Below are 22058 nucleotides of genomic sequence, written 5' to 3'. Positions count from 1 at the left end.
ATATTGAACCTCTCTAATTTAGCATTTATATTTGAGTTTTAACATATAAAAAGAGCATTAATAGCAAATAGCTATGAGCCATTTATGTCTCAGGCATTGAGTGAAGTCCTTTACATACATTAGCTTATTTAATTTTTGCATTAACCCTATGTGATATCTAAGGAAACAGATACAAAAAATAGTTAACTTGTTTAAGATCATATAACTCAAGATCAGGATTCAAACCTTTGGCTTAACCACAATTGCTACTTCCCCTTGATGATAATCAAAAGGGTAAAATAACACATTTTAAGGAGGTCTGTTGTTTCTGGAGGTTTCAAAGTAAGATATATCCATGACATTGGTGACTATAATTGTGAAAATATCAATGTGGATACTTAAGATCCACACATTGTATTGTCTATGTATTATACATTAATAAAATGTAAATCAAGTTTCTTCCTGACTTTACCTCCATCTCTAAACTAATCAAATATATGCTAGGGAGTCAACAAAGAAATCTTTATAGGAGAATTTTTCACCCTCTTCTCTCTCTTATTTGTGGAAACAGAAGGAATTCAAGTAAGTTTCATGTACATTACAAAGTAAAGAAAGAAATTATGACAAAGCATATTCCTTCTTCACAAAAGAAGCCTATTTTTAGGCATCCCCCATTAATTTCCCAAAAGAGTATTATATTAATCAAGTATAACTAAATTTATAATATTCAGATAGAAACATATCAATACTTGCATAAAAGTTCACTTTATAAAAGAATTTATTGCAGAGTCCCATTTAAGTGATTCTTTCTTCTTAAGAGTTGCCACACATGATTTAATTTACAGAAATTAAATTTACATGTAATGATTCAGGAACATAATCATTAAGTAAAGTGAGGTGTAACTTGATTTGTTTAGATTTCTCTTTTTCCTTTTTGGAGATTTTAATGTGTATTGTCTTTTCATTATGTACAACATTTGAAGCATTTAAAAGTTACAGATATCATCCTTTGGTCTTTTTTTATGGACTTTTTCTTCATAATAATATCATATTTAAAATCACCACTCAGCCAAGTAGTTCGTGGGGGAGAAAGGTGGAAAGCAATTGTTAGAAGTGGTGTGAATGGGAGGTAGATGATTAGGGGCAGCAGGGAGAAAAGACGGACCTTTTTGTGAGCAACTGGAGTTGAGAATATTGATGTTCATAGGAATTAGAGAGATTGAATACTGAGAGTGAAACTCCTTAAGATATTGCAAGCTAACTAGATGGTCTGACATATAGCACTCACAGAGATGGGGATATCATACATACACCTGCGAATTTCTGGGCCATAAAGGCTTCCTTTATGTGTAGCCAGATGGGAAAAGTGCTATTTAGACAACAGAATGTCTGCTTTGCTGCTGCTTTCTAGGGGAAAATCAACATCTCCTCAATGGTGAATATTACCTTTTTTTTTTTTTTGTGGAAAAAACCCCACAGTGTACTTTGAGGAACCTTTTTGGTTGAAACAGTTAGAACCAAGAGCACTAAAACATCCAACTTTATAATGCTACCTAAGAGAGTAACAGAGATTTTGAGTTCATGCAGAGATGAAAGTGAAGGAAACCAGTCTTGTGAGAGAGAGAGAAAGAAAACTGAAAAGGTGACAGCCTAAGGAAGGGATACAGCCACTGAGAAACTCTGGGTGGAATTTGGAGGCATAGGTAGTAGTATTGTGACTAAGCTGCTGTCACAGCTTAGTGAATGTAGAGGCTAGAGGACTAAGGGACACACACTCATTAATCACACATGAATTATGTGTATGTGTGGAAAGTGTTCACGTATGAATAGCACATTGCTATTAGTAAAGTTCCTATTTGTTTAGTGCACTATTTTCCACCTGATATTGAGTAACATCAGAAATCATCAAATAGTTGAATATATGAAGCACTTCTCTCCACTAAGTGCAACACTGATAAGTACGAAAACATTGATGTTAAAGCAAATTATTGACGTAGTGAATAGTATATAATATATTTGGAGATAGGCTTAGGGTAGTTTCTGTGAAAATAAGTGAATCACAGCAACATCCACAGTTGGATGTTTGAAATCACATTTTCTGTGAAAGGGGATGCGCTATTCAATAATGTTTTAGAAGTTGGAGGTTAAATGTTAACACAGCTGATAATATGTCCCTATTGTGAAGAAAAGAACAACACAAATGATGGCCCATGTTGTCGTATAGGTTGTTATGCCCATAACATCTGAGTCATCTCATTTTAGAAATCTGATAAAGGAGACAATAACTTAATAACATGGACTATATATTCCTATAAAGTCAAGAAAATGGATCCTGGTAATGGTGTGTGCTCATATTATGGGTCCCTAAGTAAGAATATTAGAACACGCTTCTATTCCATTTCCTAACTGCAAAATAATCACTGCTTCAGGGAGAGGTTCTGCTTGGCTTTCATCATTTCTGCTACCTCCACCCAGGTGAATCAGAAGGAATTAGGCTGTGACTCTGGGACTGCAGACTATCCCTACCTACGTGTAGGAATGTGTGTGTGTGTGTGTGTGTGTGTGTGAGGTCTTCCATAGTAGGACATCATCCTAGCTTAATCAGCTATTTAGAAAATTACGAATTTCGGGATGCAAGAGATATGTAGATAGATAAATTCTAGGTCCTTAGCTGCATGTTGGAATCTAGTTTTGCATAATATATAGAGCTGACGCTTCTACCTCTAATGTGTCACACATTCAGAATAGCTTGTTCCAATTTCCTAATTGGAATCTTGAATTAGCTGCTTCTCTGGATTCTACTTTTACAAGTTTTTCTCCCAATCCACTAATGCCTGAGGTAAGTTCCATCATCTATCTTTACTTATATAAACCAATATCAATCAAATCTCCCTTTCCAGTTTTTTTCCTTTACCAACATCTTATGTATATATTATCCCTATTGTCCTGGTGTCAACAAACTCTGAGTCCTTCAAGAAATTAATAATTTTATCACATTATTGTGAATAGTAGAAAAGGGTCACAATTAAACTACACATTGCTCAGGACAAGGTGCACCAAAAAGGGCACGCTTTTTTATCCTTCTTATCCATCTCCATACATATATGATAAAAAAGTTAATGTAATGAATAAATCTATAATTATTAAATGTCTTAGAATTATAGACTGATAAAATATTAGATCTAGAAAGACACCTTAAAAATCTTCTACTTTAATCCTCTCATTTTATATTTGAATAATATGTTGCTCAGAGGATTATAGTAAATTGCCAATGTCATAGAGTAAGTGGCAAATCCAAGTCTCAGACTCCATTCTCCTGACAACCATTTTAATTTTCTTTCTACTATACCACTGTGCTATAATAGACTTGAAAAATAATCTCAAAAAGATGGACTGAAATTCACTACGACAAACTACCAAAAAATGGGAATAAACATATGCGTGCTTGTTTATGTATCACAGGGACAGAAATTACTTGAATGACTGCAATAATTGTATTCACTGCCTAATCTAATAAAATATTTTTGATTAGTAATCTAGAAATAGATATGAGAATCACTTTCTGAAGCAGTCATTCAATATTATTCCCAATAGGTAAGTAAAATATAACAAAATAGAACAATATTTATTAGAAATGATTTATAAAATATTACAGATTTTTATATATCAAAAGTCTAGTTGACAAACTCAACCTGTAATAGCTTTTGTTGCATAATAAACCACCCCCAAACTTAATGACAATGCAATATCCGTCTAATTCACAATTCTGTAGGTCTACAATTTGGCCTGGGATTAGGTGAGTGGGTCTGTTGGTCTCAGCAGTGCTCATTGAGGTATCTGCTGTCAGCTATTGGTCCCGTAAGAGCTCTGCTTCTGGGGGTTGACTGGCTCTTCACTGGATTTGCTAGGGCAACTGGGACATGTCTATCATCATCCAACAGGCTAGCCAGAGTTAGTTCACTCTAGACAGGGTAACAAGAAAGACAGCAGAACATTCAAAGCCTCTTGAAGCCTAGGTTCAGAACTAGCTCAATATTGCTCCTGATGCATTCTATTAGCCTAAACAAATCTCAAAGCTAGCCCAGATTCATGTGTTGGGGAAAAACATACTCTGAAATTTAATGGAAGAAGCTGCAAAATTACATTGCAAGGGGCCTTGATATAAAAAGGGGGGAACAAGTGCAATCATTTAAAAATCTACACTACTACCCAAACCATTAACAACAAGCAACAAACCACATTCTCTCTCTCTCTCTGTCTCTGTATGTATATATATAAATATATTTAATACACATATGTATACATGAATACAGTTGCATATACATTTATGTAAATGTATATATTTATATAAATTTACATTTCCAAGTTCTTATTGCCATCAATGTTAAGTATTTTATGTTTATATTTATATTACACATTATTATAAGTTACACGTTTCTTAGCTATTCACTGTTTTTAACAAACTTTTGTAAATGTTAGAACAGTTTGAGACTTGTGCAGATAGTACAGAGAGTTCCCATATACCTCAAAGACATTTTCTATGATTATTAACATGTAGCGTTAGTATGGTATGTTTGATACAATTAATAAATCAATAGCAATATCTCATTATTAACCACAGTCCATACATTATTCAGATTTCTTTAGTTTTATTTATTTATTTTTTTGTGGGCAAATGAGGCCTGTTTAATTAATATGATCAAATACATTTTCTTCTTTAGCTTCTTGATGCTGTGGATATTTACTGATTTTCAAATGATGAACCAAATTTGAATCCCTGGAATAAATCCTACTTGGTCTTGGGGTATAATTATTTTCAGACATTCTTGGATTCTATTTGCTAATATGTTGTTGAGAATTTTTGCATCAGTATTCATGAGATGTATTGGTCTGCAGATTTTATTTCTTGTAATGTCTCTGTCTGGTTTTGGTATTAGGGTAATACTGACATTAAACAATGAGTTGAAAAGGATTCCCTCTGCTTCTATTTTCTGGAAGAGATTGTGAAATATTGCTATCATTTCTTCCTTAAATGTTTGGCAGAATTAACCAGGGAAACCATCTGGACCTGGTGCTTTATTTTTTTGGAAGATTATTAATTAATGATTCAATTTATATCAATCTCTCCTAGTGTGAGTTTTGATAGTTTGTGTCTTTCAAGTATTTGATCTATTTCATCTAAGGTATCAAGTGTGTGGTCATAGAGCTGTTTCTAGTATTCCTTTTATTATACCTTTCATGTTTATGAGATCTGTAGGGATGATCCGTTTTTCATTTCTCATGTTAGTAATTTGCGTCTTTCTTTTTTTCTTAGTTAGCTTGGCTAGAGGCTTATCAATTATACTGATCTTTTCCAAGAGCTAGCTTTTGTTTCCAATGATTTTCTCTATTGCTTCCCTGTTTTCAACTTTGTTGATTTCTCCTCTAATTTTTGTTATTTCTTTTCTTCCACTTGCTTTATACTTCTCTTGCTCTTCCTTCTCTCATTTCTTAGGGCGGTACTTGGGGTTATTGAGTTTAAATCTTTCTTCTTTTTAAATACACGCACTTAATTCTATAAATTTTCTTCTAAGTTGTACTTTTGCTGCATCCCTCAAATTTTGAGAAGTTGTATTTTCATTTTGGTTTACTTCATAATATTTTTTTAATTTCTCTTGAGATTTCCTCTTTGACCCATGGATTATTTATGTGTGTGTATGTGTGTGTGTGTGTGTTTAATTTCCAAATAGTTAGGTATTATCCAGTTAACTTTCTGTTATAGATTTCTAACTTAACTCCTCTGTAATCTCACAACATACTTTGTATTATTTATATTCCTTTAAATTTGTTAAAGTGTGTTTCATGACCCAGTATGCCTTGTACCTTGAATGTTCTATGTGAGATTGAGAAAAATGTGTATTCTAATGTTGTTGGATGGAGTATTCAATAAATGTTATTTACATCAAGTTGATTGATGGTGCTGTTCAGGTCATCTATATTCTTACTGATTTTCTGCCAATTTGATATATCAATTAATTATAGAGGGTTGTTGAAGTCTCCAATTAAATAGTGAGTTTTTCTATTTCTTCCTTCAGTTCCATTGGTTTTTGCCTCATCTATTATGGCACTCCATTGTTAGGTGCTTACATGTGTAGGATTCTTATATCTTCTTGGAGAAAGCACCCCTTTAACATCATGTGTCCCCTTTTTTATTCCTGATAATCTTCCTTCCTCTGAAGTCTGCATTGTCTGAAATTATTATAGCTACTCCAGTTCTCTTTTGATCAGTATTAGAAAAGTATATTTTCATTCATCTCTTTGCTTTTAACTTATATGTGTCTTTATATTTAAAATAGATTTCTTGTAGACGACATATAGTTGGATGTTGTTTTTTAATGCATACTTATAATCTCTGCCTTTTTATTGTTGTCAGACCATTCACACTTAAAATTATTATTAATCTAGTTGAATTAATATCTATCATGCTTATATCTGTTTTCTATCCATTACATTTATTCTTCATTTCTTTCTTCACTCCTCTTTTTTCCTGGCTTCTCTGGTTTTAATTGAACATTTTTATGGTTTGATTTTTAAAATTTTCGTCATTTTCTTCTCTTAGCATATCAATTATACTTCTCTTATTAAAATTAAGTTAGTGATTTCCATAAAATTTACAATATTCCTTTAAGACTAATCTGAGACTACCTTTAAATAACACTATACCACTCCGAGTATTGCAACTATGTTATAAAAGAGTGTTCCCAATTCTTCCTTCTCATCTTTTATGACATTGCTATCATTCATTTCAGTTATCCATACTCTATGATCACTCAATACATTGTTATTATTATTATGTTAAACAGTTATGTTTTAGATCAATTAAGAATAAGCAAAAGAAAAAATATTATCTACGTTAATTCACCCATGTTAGTCCTGCCTTATGTACATTCCAGTTTCTGATGTATAACATTTTCCTTTTCCTTGAAGAAATACTTTAATATTTCTTTAAGAGAAGTTCTGCTGGTGATGCATTCCTTCAGCTTTTGTTTGTCTGAAAGAAATCCATTTCTCCTTCAGTTTTGAAGGATAATTTCACTGAATATAGAATGATAGGATGGTGTTTTTGTTTTGTTTTTCATTTTAACATTTTAAATATTTTACTCCACTCTCTTCTTGCTTGCCTGCTTTCTGATGAGAAGTCTGCTTTAATTCTTTTTCTTGTTCCTCCATAAGTGAGGTGCTCCTCCCACCCTGGCTTTTTTCAGGATTTTTCTCTTTCTTTTTAGTTTCCTGCAGTTTGAATATGATATGATATGAGGTGTAGAATTTTTAATCTACAACTCTGAGAAAGTGAGCTTCTTGAATCTATAGATTGGTATCTGTCATTAATTTAGGAAATTTTCAGTCTTTAATACTTCAAATATTTCTTCTTTCTTTCTTCTCCTTCTGGTATTCCTGTTATCTGTATGTTACATCTTTTGTAATTGTCCCACTGTTCTTGGATATTCTGTTCATTTTTATTCTTTTTTTTTTTTCTCTTTACATTTCAGTTTTGGAAGTTTCTCTTTACATATCTTCAAGCTCACTGATTTCTTTTCTCAGCCATGTTTACTCTGTTAGTGAGCCCAGCAAAAGCATTCTTCATTTCTGTTATAGTGTTTTTGATTTCCAGCATTTCCTTTTGATTCTTTCTTAAAATTTCTCTCTGTTTACATTTAGCTATCTGTTCTTCCATGTTGTCTGCATTTGTCATTAGAACCCGTAACATGTTAATTATAGTTATTTTAGATTCTCTTTCTGATAATTCCAACATCTGTATCAGATCTGAGTCTGGTTTTGATAATTGCTTTGTTGCTTAAGACTGTGTTTGTTCTCAGCTTTTGGCATATGCCTTGTAATGTAGTTTGTTGTTGAAAACCAGACATCAGAAATAAGAACTGAGGTAAATAGGTCTTTATAATGAGATTTTATATAAATCTCTATAGGAGTTGTGCTGTATTTCATGTTTGCTGTAGCTGTTGATGCCAGAGTCTTCAAATTCCTCTTGTGTTTCGTTTTGTCTCACTTCTTGACTTTGGAATTCCCTAAGTATTCCTCCTCAAAGAGAGTCTGCATCTTGCAGTCAGTTGTAATTCACTATTATTATATTGGAGCCCTATTGGTATGGCAGTAAGTTGTGGCGGAGAAGTGTTCTATAATGTTATGAATAAGTTTCCATCTTTTAGTAGTCTTGTGTCTCTGGGCTTCACTTTCGCAAGTATTTCTCCATTGACAGAGATTATCTCCCCCCAACAGCTTAGATGATAAAGGAAGACTAGAGAGGACTGGAATTGGATATTTGTCCTTCCTTGAGAAAGATAAGTTTCTGGCAAAGTCTTCTCCCTTGAAAGTAGGCCTTTGTTATGGAAAACTCTCTGGTTATATTTCACAATGATTCTTCTTCCTCTCCCTCTGCCAGAGCCATAAGTGCGTGATTCTTGGATCTTCACTGTGAGAACCTGATGGGATCCCTGGAAGTAAAATTCATGAAATTGTGGGGCCCCTTCTAAGACTGTGATCCACAGGAGATTCTCACTCTCATTGTAGTCCACATTCAGCTTCCAACAATTCACCAAAATTACCATGTAAGTGTTTTTTACCAGTTATGACTCCTGCAGCTTATGCTCCCTGTAAGCACATCTCGGCTATGACTCTCTGGATTTAGCTCTCTCTCTACATTTCAGTGCAGTGGTTTGCCCACTTTACGTTTCTGATGGGTTCAAGAAAAGTAATTGATTTTTAGTTTCTTTCTTGTTGTAAGGCTGAGCCTGGCAACTTCCAAACTCTTTACATGTCAAAGTATAAGCTGGAAGTCTCTCAGTATTCTTTTATATACCATTGTGAGTTGTTTTGAAGATTAAATAATTTAATATATCTGAAGCACTAATATTAGTGCTTGACTCATTCTAAGTGTTCACTAAAGGTTAGTTATTATTATTATTACTAATTTGATTATGTTCCAGATAGTTTGTTACTTGGGACACAGAGATGATTAAAATATAACCCTGATTCACATAGTCTGATTATAGTTATTTACCATGATTAAATAATAGGTTACTCATTTCCCTCATTTTATAGTCAAGGACAATTAACATCAGAAAAATGAAATGTCTTGCCAAGGGAATCAAGTTAGATGGTATTCTAGTGAATAAATAGTTGCCACATATACCATATGTAGATTTTCAAGTTTTAAAAATTATAGTATAACAAGTATTTAGGTTAAAAAATATTTTATGTAGTATAATAATTTTTTCTTTGGAAATTAATAGGATACTTTTAGTGCCTCAATACATTTTTTTAAACTTATTATTTGAACTATAGTCATGTGAAAATGCTATCTTTGAGAATTTATTGTACTACAATTGATAATGGGCCCAGGACATGAAATGGCAAGGTTTAAGGAAATGGAAATGAGTTTGGAATATCCAAAAAAACATTTTTACACAACTCCTAGACTATGGAATAACATGTTAAATGGATTTACAAATTGCATAAAGCTCAGAATTAATAAAAAATATAAAATTCATTGAAAGATTTTGTTCAGTACTTTCTATGTGCTAGTTTTGTATTGAATAAGCGCTAAGCATAATTCCTTGGTTTAGTCTATCATACAATTTCAAGTCAAATTTTACAGTAAATTCCTAAGGCTTGTGTAATAGTCAAGACTCATTCTCAACTCTTATCATGGTATCTTTCATAGAACTGTGGAGTGAGATTTCCAAAGTGTCGGTTTGATCATATCACTCCATTAATCTAAATCTGTGACAAGCTCCTCGTTACACATAGGAAAAATGCAGACTAACCAAAACAACCCTTTATGAACAGGTCACTATTAACCTATCCAGGCTCATCTAAACACTCATCTTATCTGCTCTGAGAACTTCCACCCTCAGCCATAGGAGTGGTTCAAAGTTTGTACAGTGCCATCCCATCCTCAAGGTCCCATCACTGGCTTATGCTATGATGATTAGAATATCTGCCATGGTAATTTTGAATTTGGAGTCAGATACTATAATTAAGGAGTTAATGGCTGATAATCATAAGTATCATAATAATACTGAGATTTATTGAGTGCTTCATATTTGTAAACTACTGTACAGAGCACTTTTTTTTTTTTGTGAGGAAGATCAGCCCTCAGCTAACATCCATGCTAATCCTCCTCTTTTTGCTGAGGAAGACCGGCTCTGAGCTAACATCTATTGCCAATCCTCCTCCTATTTTTTTTCCCCAAAGTCCCAGTAGGTAGTTGTATGTCATAGTTGCACATCCTTCTAGTTGCTGTATGTGGGACGCGGCCTCATCATGGCCGGAGAAGCGATGTGTCGGTGCACACCCAGGATCCGAACCCGGGCCACCAGTAGCAGAGCACGCGCACTTAACCACTAAGCCACGGGGCCGGCCCAGAACACTTTGTTTTACTTTTCCCATTTAGTCCTTGAAACAACTCTATGATATAAGTACCAATTATTCTTATCTTACAGATGAGGAAACTGAGTCCAGTGACATTAAATAACTATTCATGTTCACTCTACTATTTTGTCATCACAAGGTCATCTGCCTTTGAATAGGGGTCACATCTTAAAACAGAAAAATACATTTCTAATGATGAAACTTTAGGTGTGGATGCAATTGCAGATCATAATAGTGACATACTGCTACTTTTCAGTTCATATCTAAAAATTGATTTCCAAGTCCACGTATGATTAAAGTCAGTTTTTATTATTATTCAACAATGTAGGTAAGCCCTGACATCTTGCTTGATTTTTGCTTTCTACCTTCTTACCCAAAACAAACCTAAACATGATAATCATGCTGATATCTAATACCAGGAGCAGACAATCAGCAACACAACCAATTAAATGACATTTACTGTGCAAACTGTTCTTTCCAAAAGGATTATGTAAAGCAACATTTTTTAAATTAATATTGTGTGAGTTGGATTTACTTAAATTATACTCATAATTAATTTTTATGTTCTATGGTATGACATTTTGTTTTCAGAATTAGAATACAATTTATAATGTTGTGGATATGGACAATAAAAATTTAACCTGTTGACCTTAAACAAATAGACAGCCAGTTATTTCTCTGCAAAAATGGGCTTATTCTGGATCAACAAAGAATTGCAGTTCGAGATCTGTACCCATGGTGAGCCACTTGTAAGTTTTTAACAGCAAAGGTAGGAGAAACTCTTATAGAGGGGAAGAGGAAGTTGGAAGGGCTATTGTAAACAGTCCATTGGAGGAATTGAAAATAGGAAATATAGTGGCTTTTCATTGGTTGAGTTGTGACAGTCTCTCATTGGCTGAGCTCCTGCCAGGCAAGAAGAGGAAGTTTTTCTTCTTTCTGTTGGGCTCTGCCATAGTCATAGGGCATGAGAGCTCCCCCTTCTGACCTCCTGACTCTATTTTAAATGAGGTTTCTGTTTATTAATTTTCATATTTCTTTCTTTTGACAGATCTTTCTCTGAAAGCATTGCTAATCAAGAGTCAGGTTTTTCCAGTTCCATCAGTCTTTTGTCCCTTGATGCCAGGAAGGACTTTTCCTGCGTGTTGCGTCCCACGTTGGAGGGAAAGTCACAGACTGGAAACCTATTGAGGTCACATTTGATTACAAAGAGAGGTAGGAGGGAGAACTCTCAGGCATTTTTTATTCTAAAGTCCAAATGATATCAAGATAGGCATTGGAGATCATCCAAAGCGCTCCGTCATCATCAAAGTTTTGACAGACAAACTTCCAATGGGCTTGGTCCAGAAATCTTGGGAAAGCTGTCTCATCAGATGTGATCTGTTTCAACTTCTGGAAAATCTTTACTTTTAGGTCATCAGATGATGTGCAGGTCCAATCAGGGTTTGATGCTTTCTTTAGGTGTATCACACGAATCCAAGAGTTTATTCCCTGGATTTTTGTAATACAAAGGTTAGTTAGCAGTACCTGCTAGGGGCCTTTCCAGCGAGGTTAAAGAGAGTCCTTCTGGAGGTATCTTTTCCAATGAACTAAATATCCGGGTTGCAAGGTGTGATGCTTAAAGTCTCTGTCTCCTTGGAATGCACTATGAAAAGATTGCTCTACCAAAACATGGTTATTTTTAACAGAAGTGATTAAGCCTTTGCAATATTTGAGTAAATCTCTTTTTATCATGTGTAGGTCAAAAGAGACAGGAGCCAAGTGCATTGGGCATTCTGTGACTATCTTAAAGGATGAGAGGTTATGAGTTCCAAAAAGGGTAGATCCGAGATTTAGAAGGACCAATGGCAGTGCTTTTGGCCAAGGTATTCAGAGAGTCTCTACAAATTTTGCCATTTGAGTCTTAGTAATGCTATTAGCGCATGTGACTAAACCAGAGGATTGAGGGTGGTAAGTGAAGTGAAAGTGTTATAAAACTGGCCAAACAGCACAGACTTGTCAAAGTGCTTGTGCAATAAAATGGGTTCTTCGATCACTATGAAGTTCGAGAGGAGTTCCCCAGGTAGGGACAATCTTTTTCAAAAGGACTTTAGCCACAGAAGAAGCAGTAGCCTGTCTGCAAGGGACGGCTTCAGTCCAGTGAGAAAACATACAGACCACAACTAAAACATATTTAATATCCATGAGACAAGGAAAGTTGTATGAAATCTATTTGCCAAACTTTGAATGGTCCATTAGGCAGTTTAAAATGTCTGGGAGCAGTACAAATAGGCTTCCCTAAATTGTATTTTGGACAAGTGGGACAAGCGAGGTAGGCACTTTTTGCAGCCTTTTTAATGATTCCTCATCAATATTGATTCATGAATGCTATCATTTTATCAGTAAACCAATGGTGAAATGCATGTATAGTGGTGAAGAGTGGAAATTTTAGAGTCTCCAATAGAACTGGGTTGTTATTTGGTCTTAACCAGAGCTTTCTCTTTTTATCCAACCAACAATTGATGAATTTTCACTCTTATTTTTCCTTTTCTGAGGCCAATTGTTGCAATTCTACTGTATAAAGTACAAAGATGGTTAAAGGGGATCCCACAAGAATTTCCTGAGTGGTCTTAACCAAAAGGGCAATGGCAGTAATTGCTCAAAGACAAGGGGGTTATCCCCATGCCACAGGGTCCAGTTGCTGGCTATAATGCCCTATGAGTCGATGGTGGTCCCCACGTTTTTGGGTGAATACCCCAAGAGCATTACCTTTCTTTTCAAAAAAGAAAAAGGGAATCTGATAATTGGGTGTCCAAGGGCACGTGGGTTCCTCAAAATCTCCTTTAAGGCCTTAAGCCTATGTTGTCTGGTTCTTCCTGTAAAATTGGATTGGAGTTATCGTTCTTTAGTAAAACATACAGAGGTTTGGACATAAGAGAGAAATTTGGAATCCAATTTTGTCAATAACCAACTAGCCCAAGAAAACCTCACAGTTGGTGCTTAGTTTTGGGAAACTTAGGAGACCTTGAAGACCATCTGGATCCAAGTGTAGCCCTTGTTCTGATATAAGATGCCCTAAATACAAAACCTGGATTTGGGCAAACTGTAGTTTCTCTTTGGCAAACTTATGTTCCTTTAAGGCTAAAAGCTTTAGTAAGTGGATGGTGTCTTCCTGTGAGGAGACTTAGGAGGGAGAGCAAAGAAGCAAATCATCCACATATTGCAGGAAAGTAAAACCTCTAGGGAACTGTATATCACGCAGATCAGCTTTCAGGATTTGTGAAAAATAAGAAGGACTCTCAGTAAAACCCTGGGGCACTACCGTCCAGGTGAATTGTTTTCCTTCCCAAGTGAAAGCAATAAAATATTGGCTAGCTTCATCAACTGAAATACTAAAGAATACACTGCATAAATCAATTACAGTAAAGAATTTAGCTCCAGTGGAAATGGACGTTAGTAGCACATGAGGGTTAGGAACAACAGGATGTCGAGGGATAACACTGTTGTTTATTGCTCAGAGGTCCTGGACAAACCTCCACCCTCAGCCCTTGGGTTTTCTCACAGGTAAAATAGGAATATTCCAGGGACTAGTACAAGGGATAATGAGGCCTTGAGCCTTGTAATCTTCTATTATGGGCTTTATATCTTGAAACGCTTCTTTACTTACAGGGTATTGATTAATTCTGGGGAGAGGTTTTGAGGGATCTATTTGAATCTTGATGGGAGGTACACTATGAATTTTACCAGTATTGGTTGAAAATTTTGCCCATAAAAAGGGTGGCAGCTGATTCAATAGGGACAAGTGATCAGTGTTTCCAGAATCAGCTCTAGTACCATCAGACACAAAGCAAATAAAAGATGTCAAAGGGTCATTTAATTCACCTGGTTGACTACTTTGATGGCTACTGTCAAATTCTAGAATTATTCCCCTTTCGGGAGAAAGAATTTCCAGCATGATACTTTTCCAAGAAGTCTCAGCCTAATAAATTAACAGGGACAGAGGGACTAAGGAGAAAAGGGTGTCTGTCGCTCAAAGGGCCTAAATAAAAGGGAATAGATTCAGATACAGGAACTCGTTGAGGTTTATTAGAAATCTCCACTACTTGAACTGCTTTAATACTCCTAGACAGGAAAAGCTTTATAGTAGTGGGGTTAAGCACCATTGATCTTGTATCAATTAGGACAGAAAGAGATTCATCTCCAATCTGGAGAAATGTTTCTCCAAGCCAATTAAGACGGAGGATTGAGAAGAGCCCTTGTATTTCCTTGGAGCCCTGTCAGTGAGGAGTTGGAGGACATTGGAAAGGCTGGTTAGAGGACTGAAGGCGGCTGATGTGCTTAAATTTGTAGCAATCTCTTTTCCAGTGTCCTGGCTCTTTGCAGTAATAGCAGAAACTAGGAAGTTTTGGTTTCATTTAGGAGTCTTCATTTGCCAGAGTTGAAGATTTAAGTATTTTACCAGTCTTTCTTTTAGGTGACTCATCTAGAGTGCAAGAGAGCTGGTTTGCCAGATGAACAAAATCTGGAGTGGACATAGTTTCCCATTCTATCATGCTCCTTTTTACTAGAAGGAAAAGGCTCTGGTTCATCCCATTCATAAACATATAGTTAAAAGCTACTTGGGTGGAATAAATATCTGGAGAAAGACCAGAATTTCCTTTAAAAACAATCCAAAGTCAATTGTAATAGTCAGGAACAGGCTCATCGGGTTTTTGTGCACAAGCCTGGATTTTGTTCCAATCAACAGGGTTTGAGAAAGCCCTAGGAATTGCCTGATAAAGTCACTTAGCTGTTGCCGGGGCCTGATCATACAACAGGTTAGCAGATTGGACTCCCAGCTGTAATTCTAGAGACCTTTCAGGACTTTCCAATTTGCAGTTTTCATCCATTGCTGGGCCTGGCTTTCACCTACAAGCATACGAACTAGCTGATATAGTCAGAGAAACCAGGCTGATAAGTTTGAATGACTGTATTAAATTCTTCAGCAAATCTGTGAGGATCTTCAGTTACTTTGGGAAAATCTTTGACTAAGGCTTGCAGTTCAGATTTAGTCCAAGGAATATAAGAAATTAAGGGTTTAGCCTTTGGATCATCAGAAGGCTTAATTTTAAAGGGACAGGGTTTGATAAATTCAGAGGAAGAGGGAGTGGGGAGAGGTTCAGGAAAAAGGGCAAGTTCAGTGAAATAGTTAGTATGGGAGAACTGAAGGTATAGAGGAGGTGTAGATAGCATAGAAAGGAAGGAGGAAGATGGCACTGGAGGCAGAGCCTGAGACAAAGAAGCCAGGGAAGAGGAATAAGAGGCTTCAGAAGACATTTTATCTTTCTTTAATCATTTGTTTGCCTCAGTTAATCTTAAAATTTTATTTTGCAAAGAGGGAATTTTAGACTCCTGATAACATTTGAAAGCCTCAAAATGCCAATTGAAATAGGCATTCCATGCAATTTTGGAAATTTCCCAGCTATGGTTGTCTAATTCAGCTTTAAGAAAAGTAAGTTTGGGGAGTTCAGAAGTTCCCCATAATCGCCATTGGTGTTCTAAATTATCTTTGGTTAAGTCAGTGCATTTATTTAGAAATGTGCATGAGGAAGGACCCTGCTTTTTTTTTTTTTTTTTTGTATTAACATTGGTTTATAACATTATATAAATTTCAGGTGTATATCATTCTATTTCCATTTCTGTGTAGATTACTTCATGTTCACCACCCAAAGACTAATTATCATCCATCACAATACACATGTACCTAATCACCCCTTTTGCCCTCCTCCCTTCCCCCTTCCCCTCTGGTAACCACCAATCCACTCTCTGTCTCTATGTAACTATTCGTTGTTGTTTTTATCTTCAACTTATGATTGAAATCATATTCTTTCTTCCTTTGACTTACTTCACTTAGCATAATACCCTCAAGGTCCATCCATGTTGTCCAAATGGCCAGATTTCATCATTTCTTATGTTTGAATAGTATTCCAGTGTGTATATTTACCAAATCTATCTTCTTTATCCATTTGTCCCTTGATGGGCACTTAGGTTGCTTCCAAGTCTTGGCTATTGTGAATAATGCTGCAATGAATACAGGGATGTGTGTATCTTTATGCATTGGTGTTTTCATGTTCTTTGGATAAATATCCAGCAGTGGAATATCTGGATCATATGGTAGCTCTATTCTTAATTTTTTGAGGAATCTCCATACTGTTTTCCATAGTGGCTGCACCAGTTTGCACTCCCACCAGCTGTGTATGAGAGTTCCCCTCTCTCCACATCCTCTCCAACACTTGTTTCCTGTCTTGTTAATTATGGCCATTCTGATGGGTGTGAGGTGATATCTCATTGTAGTTTTGATTTGCATTTCCTGATAGTTAATGATGTTGAACATCTTTTCATGTGTCTGTTGGCCATCTGTATATCTTCTTTTGAGAAATGGCTGTTCAGGTCTCTTGCCCATTTTTTAATAGGCTTGTTAGTTTTTTTCTTGTTGAGATGCATGAATTCTTTATATATTTTGGAGATTAACCCCTTATCAGGTATAAGGTTTGCAAATATCTTCTCCCAATTGTTAGGTTGTCTTTTCATTTTCTTGATGGTTTCCTTTGCTGTGCACAAGTTTTTAGTTTGACATAGTCCTATTTGTTTATTTTTTCTATTGTTTCCCTTTCCTGGTCAGACATGGTACTTGAAAATATGCTGCTAAGACCAATGTCAAAGAGCATACTGCCAATGTTTTCTTCTAGAAGTTTCATGGTTTCAAGTCTTACATTCAAGTCTTTAATCCATTTTGACTTAATTTTTGTGTATGGTGTAAGGTAAGGGTCTACTTTCATTCTTTTGCATGTGGCTGTCAAATTTTCCGAACACCATTTATTGCAGAGACCTTCTGCATTGTATGTTCTTGGCTCCTTTGTCAAAAATTAGCTGTCCTTAGGAAGGACTCTGTTCTTTAAACATAAAATCGGCCCAGGGTCCCTCAAAATATTTAGATAATTGGGATCCCATTTCACAGAGCTTTCTCTCAGAGTAAAATAATAATTTTCAAACAACCTAAACAGCTCAAACAGCTTAAACAGCTTGCAACTCAAACAGCTTGAACAGTTCAAACAGCCTACAGGCTTAATACCAGTACAATTCTAAGGGAACATCCTAATCCAAAAGGAGTCAGGCCATAGGCTGAACAGCACAGTTCCAACGGAACAGCCTAATCCCAAAGGAGTTAGGTTGAAGGCTGAAAACACAGTTTCACTAGAACTAATACCAAAGGAATTAAGTCAAAGCCTAAACAGCATAGTTCTAATAGAACAACCCAGTTCCAAAGAAATCACGCCAAAGGCTGAACAACATAGTTCCAGTGGAACAGCCTGATTCAGAAATGCCAAGTGAGTTCTCAAAGACAAAACAAGGCCTTAATCGGAAAAGGACAAAGCCTTAACATAGATCCCAAATAGACCCTGGAGAGCTTCAAAACACAAAGAGAGCATAAGCTTGGATCCAAAAGAAAGACTTACCCTCAATCCCAGGGTTGGTGAGAAAACGAGTGAGATTAGTGGGCTCTTGGGTGCCAACACCTCTTTGCCCACCAGCCTCAGAGTTGTTGGGGATCTTCTCTGGATCCCTGTACAGGCCACCAAATGTTGACCTTAAGCAGGCAGCCAATTATTTCTCCAGCAAAAAGAGGTTTATTCAGGGTCAACAAAGAATTACAATTTGGGTTCTGCGAACCACATGCAAGTTCTGAGCAACAAAGGGAGGAGAAACTCTTTTGTAAAAGGGAAGAGGAAGTTAGGAGGGCTATTGTAAACAAAAGTCCATTGGAGGACTTGAGAGTTCAAAGTATAGTGGCTTTTCATTGGCTGAGTTGTGACAGTCTCTCATTGGCTGAGCTCTTGCTAGGCAAGAACAGGAAGTCTTTCTTCTTCCTATTGGGCTCTGCCATCATCATAGGGCATAAGAGCTCTCCCTTCTGGACTCTTGACTCCACTTTAAATGAGGTTTCTGTTTATTAATTTTCACAAACCTGAGACAATTAAACTTGAAAAACTGTAGCCCAGCAACCAATTATGTCTTACAGCATAGAATACCTGTGCCTGTATTAGAGTCCTCAGGAAAACAGAAACCACATCAAGGATTTCAGCAGTTATAATTTAATATAGAGAATTGATTGCACAGGTATTGGAGGACTGAATAGGCAAAAAAATAACACTGAAGTGACACAGATATGATACCTACAGGAAGCAGCTACCATTCCTAAGAAACAAGGAAAGATTCTAGGTTATTAGAATCTAGAAGCTTGGAGGAAGGGGTTTCGGAGCTGTGATGAGTAGATTCTACTTAGCTAGAGCTGATGTCTGTGAGGAGAAATAATGAGAAGATCTGGGAGTGCCAAAAAGTAGTTTGATGCTGGAAGAAATAGCTGAGGGGCTATTCCCAGGGTATGAAACAGCAAGGAAGACAATAATGTACAAGTTCCCTTTACCCTTCTCATGCTTTCCAGTCTCTCTTTAGTGGTCTGTCATCCCCCAACTCCATTCTTTGAATCTAACAATAAATCAGCTGGCAAAGGAAAAATATATGTAACAGAGTCATAGCTCTTGCATCATAAAACTGAATATAGTAAGGTGAATATAGGGTTGAAAGGCAACAGGAGTTGTTGGCACAATACTTATGAGTAATCATTCATTTAGACCTCTTCAAAAATTATAATTTTGAACAATCTCTATTTTCATTTATTGAAGAATATATTTATGAAAATTTCAAATTATTGCCAAATGGCAAGGGAAAAAAGGAGACAAAGAGATCAGATTTCAGGTCTATAGTAATTAATATTAGCCTAATGATAGAAAAAATGAACAATGGAACAGAATACAGAGTTCAGAAACAGACACTTGTGTCTGTATATATATAAATAACATACATATATATACACTATATAGACATACATATATACTATGACAAAGGTGACAGTTTTGTGTAATGGGAGAAAAGATGGTCTTTTCAATAAATGGTCTGTTCTATTAGAAATCCATAAAAAAATAAAGATCTGGATCCCACCTCATATCATATTCTAATATCAAGTCCAGATGAATTGCAAATCTAAATGAGAAAGGTAATAACTCATCAAAATCGAAAAGATGAAAAGTACCAAGTTCTGATAATCATGTAGAACGACTGAAACCCTGATAAACTGCAGGTAGTGGGAGTGAAAATTGGTACAACCAATTTAGAAATCTGTTTGATGCGACCTACTAAAGTAGAACATACATAAGTCCCATTTCTCAACAATTCCACTTCAGGTATATACCGAGAAGAGATGTGTGTATTTGTCCACCAAAAGTCATGTACTGGGATGTTTATACTAGCATTATTAATTATTCATAAGAACCCCAAACTGGAAACTACCTAAATGCTCATAAGTGGTAGAATGGATAAATTGTGGTATTTTTACACAATGGAATACTATACCGCAATGGAAATGAACAATGTACAAGTAAACTAAATAATATGGATGGATGTCTCAAATTCATAAGGTTGTTGAAAAGAATCCAGTCAAAAAGAGTTCATGCTGTATGATTCATTCTATATGAAGTACCAAAATAGGCAAAACTAACCTATTTTATTAAAAATCAAATTAATAATTATGACTGGAGAAGTCAAGATGGCAGCCTAGGCAGACTCTGAACTCACTGCCTCCCATGGACACAGCTGATTTACAACTACTCTTGGAAAAATTACCTCTGAAAGAGAATTTAAAACTGGCTAATAGGAACCCTGCAACAAAAGACGGTCTTAATTAAGGTGGAAGAGGCAGAAATTCCCTTCTGGAGAGAAAAAATGCCACCTCCACAAGCCACAATGCTTCATGGCCCCCTGGGAGCAACCCAAAAGTACACAGCCTTCCCTGGAGGAGTGGGGGACCTGAGCAGGGGAGCGTTCTTGCTATAGGCATTTTTTGGACCCAGCACAAACAAGATGAGTGGCATAATATCTTGCCTTGGTGGCTACTAACAGCAATGGGGAATACCCCCAGAAAAGCGGGGTCACAAAGAAATTAAAGTGAGCTCTTAAAGGGCCCATGCACAAATTCACCCATTTTGGAAAGCAACCTAAAAGCACCAGAAAAAAAGGTGCACAGGCCTTTGATGAAAAGAGACTCACCTGATAGGCTCTGGGTACATCTCAGTGAGAGGTCAGACCTCTTGAGGGACTGGAACATTGGTGGCGAGCATTGTTGTGACCTGGTGTGGGTGTGCTAACACAGATACTGGCAGACACCATTGGAGTTCTCCCTGTGGCCTGCTAGCCTGGGGTCTGCCCCACCTGCTAGAGCACTGATTTAATCCAGCTCAGCCAAGGAAAGCAGTCCACCCTAGGGACTGGCCCCATCCAACAACAAGCCCTCAGGCAACATTTGGGCCTGCTAAGCAAAGTGCCTGGTTTCTCTGCAGCCTGGTGAGTGGGTCCACCTCTGTGGGGCAAGGCATGCATGGGGAGCAGGTGGAGAGTGTGGGGCATTGGTTGAGTGTGTGGGGCTCCTGCCTTGGAGCAACTAGGTCCACTTCAAAGGGTTGGGACAGGACTGTGTTGACTGTGTGTGTGGCCCTGTGGGCAGCAGGGCTTGTCAGCTACAGAGGACTTGTGCTTCTCAAACAGCCACATAGGGGATCAGCCCCACTTTCCAAAGCCTGAAACAATTGGGTGCTCCTATGACAGAGGCCAGCACCACCAGACTGTAATCATCAGAGAGCTGACAAGAACCTTCTAGGCCAGAGGCTTATAGCAATTGTAAGCCCCTGAGCCTAACAACCAGCCACATTGGGGGCTTACTCACTTAATAGAAAAAATGCAATGGGAATGTGTTATTAGACCTTGTAGGCACTATGCTGGGGCTCCTCACACCCAATAAAGAGACTAAAGGGCCCACAGCAACTACAGGCAGCTGAGGATTACAACGAGCCAGCCAGGGGGACAGCTCAGCCTCCCTGGGCACCTACGGCAAGAGCAACCCTTCCACAACAGAAGGACACATGTACCCCACACAGGGGTCCGTCCTGGAACATTTGGAACTGGTGGTGAGAGGGAAACACACTGCTGGGTCTCATAAAGCATTAATTATATAAGGTCACCTCTCCAAGATCAGGAGATGTAGCTGAGCCACATAATACATAGACACAAGCACAGGGAAAGACACAAAATGAGGAGACAAAGGAATACATTCCAAGTAACGGAACAGGACAAAACCCAAGAAAAGGAACTAAATGAAACAGAAATGAACAATCTACCCAACAGAGAGTTCAAACAAAGAGTCATGAGGATGCTCACTGATCTTGGGAGAAGAATGGATGAACTCAGTGAGTACATCAACCAGGAAATGGAAAATATAAAAAAGAACCAATCTGAATTGAAAAATACAATACTGGAAATGAAAAAATTTACTACAGGACTTAAAAGCAGAGTAGAGGATACAGAAAAACGGATCTGTGAGCTGGACAAAAGACTAGAAGAAATCACCCAAGCTGAACTGATAAAAGAAAAAAGAATTAAAAAGAGTGAGGACAGTCTAAGGGACCTCTGGGACAATATCAAGCACACTATCATCTGTATTATAGGTGTCCCAGAAAGAAAAGAGAGAGACAAAGGGGCAGAGAATCTATTTGAAGAAATAATAGCTGAAAACTTCACTAATCAAA

At 36.8% G+C, this 22058-nt stretch overlaps 1 long non-coding RNA gene across 5 annotated transcripts in view; it reads left to right on the top strand.

The window, feature by feature from the left end:
- LOC147911780 (uncharacterized) overlaps positions 1-22058 on the top strand; it is a 243870-nt gene that overhangs the window by 42174 nt on the left and 179638 nt on the right. For 4 of the 5 annotated variants that reach the window (XR_015550562.1, XR_015550566.1, XR_015550563.1 and 1 more), the window contains 2 exons: positions 8417-8582; positions 11456-11619. The exons of the other annotated variant lie outside the window; for it this stretch is intronic. This is a non-coding gene — a long non-coding RNA (uncharacterized LOC147911780). The remainder of the gene's footprint in view (positions 1-8416; positions 8583-11455; positions 11620-22058) is intronic. 5 annotated transcript variants of the gene reach the window in all.

This window comes from Ceratotherium simum, chromosome X (genome assembly GCF_057802395.1).
Source record: "Ceratotherium simum simum isolate JZ-2026a chromosome X, ASM5780239v1, whole genome shotgun sequence".
Classification (NCBI taxonomy): domain Eukaryota; kingdom Metazoa; phylum Chordata; class Mammalia; order Perissodactyla; family Rhinocerotidae; genus Ceratotherium; species Ceratotherium simum.
Note: the sequence above shows the minus strand (reverse complement) of the source record. Positions and strands in the feature narration are given on the sequence as shown.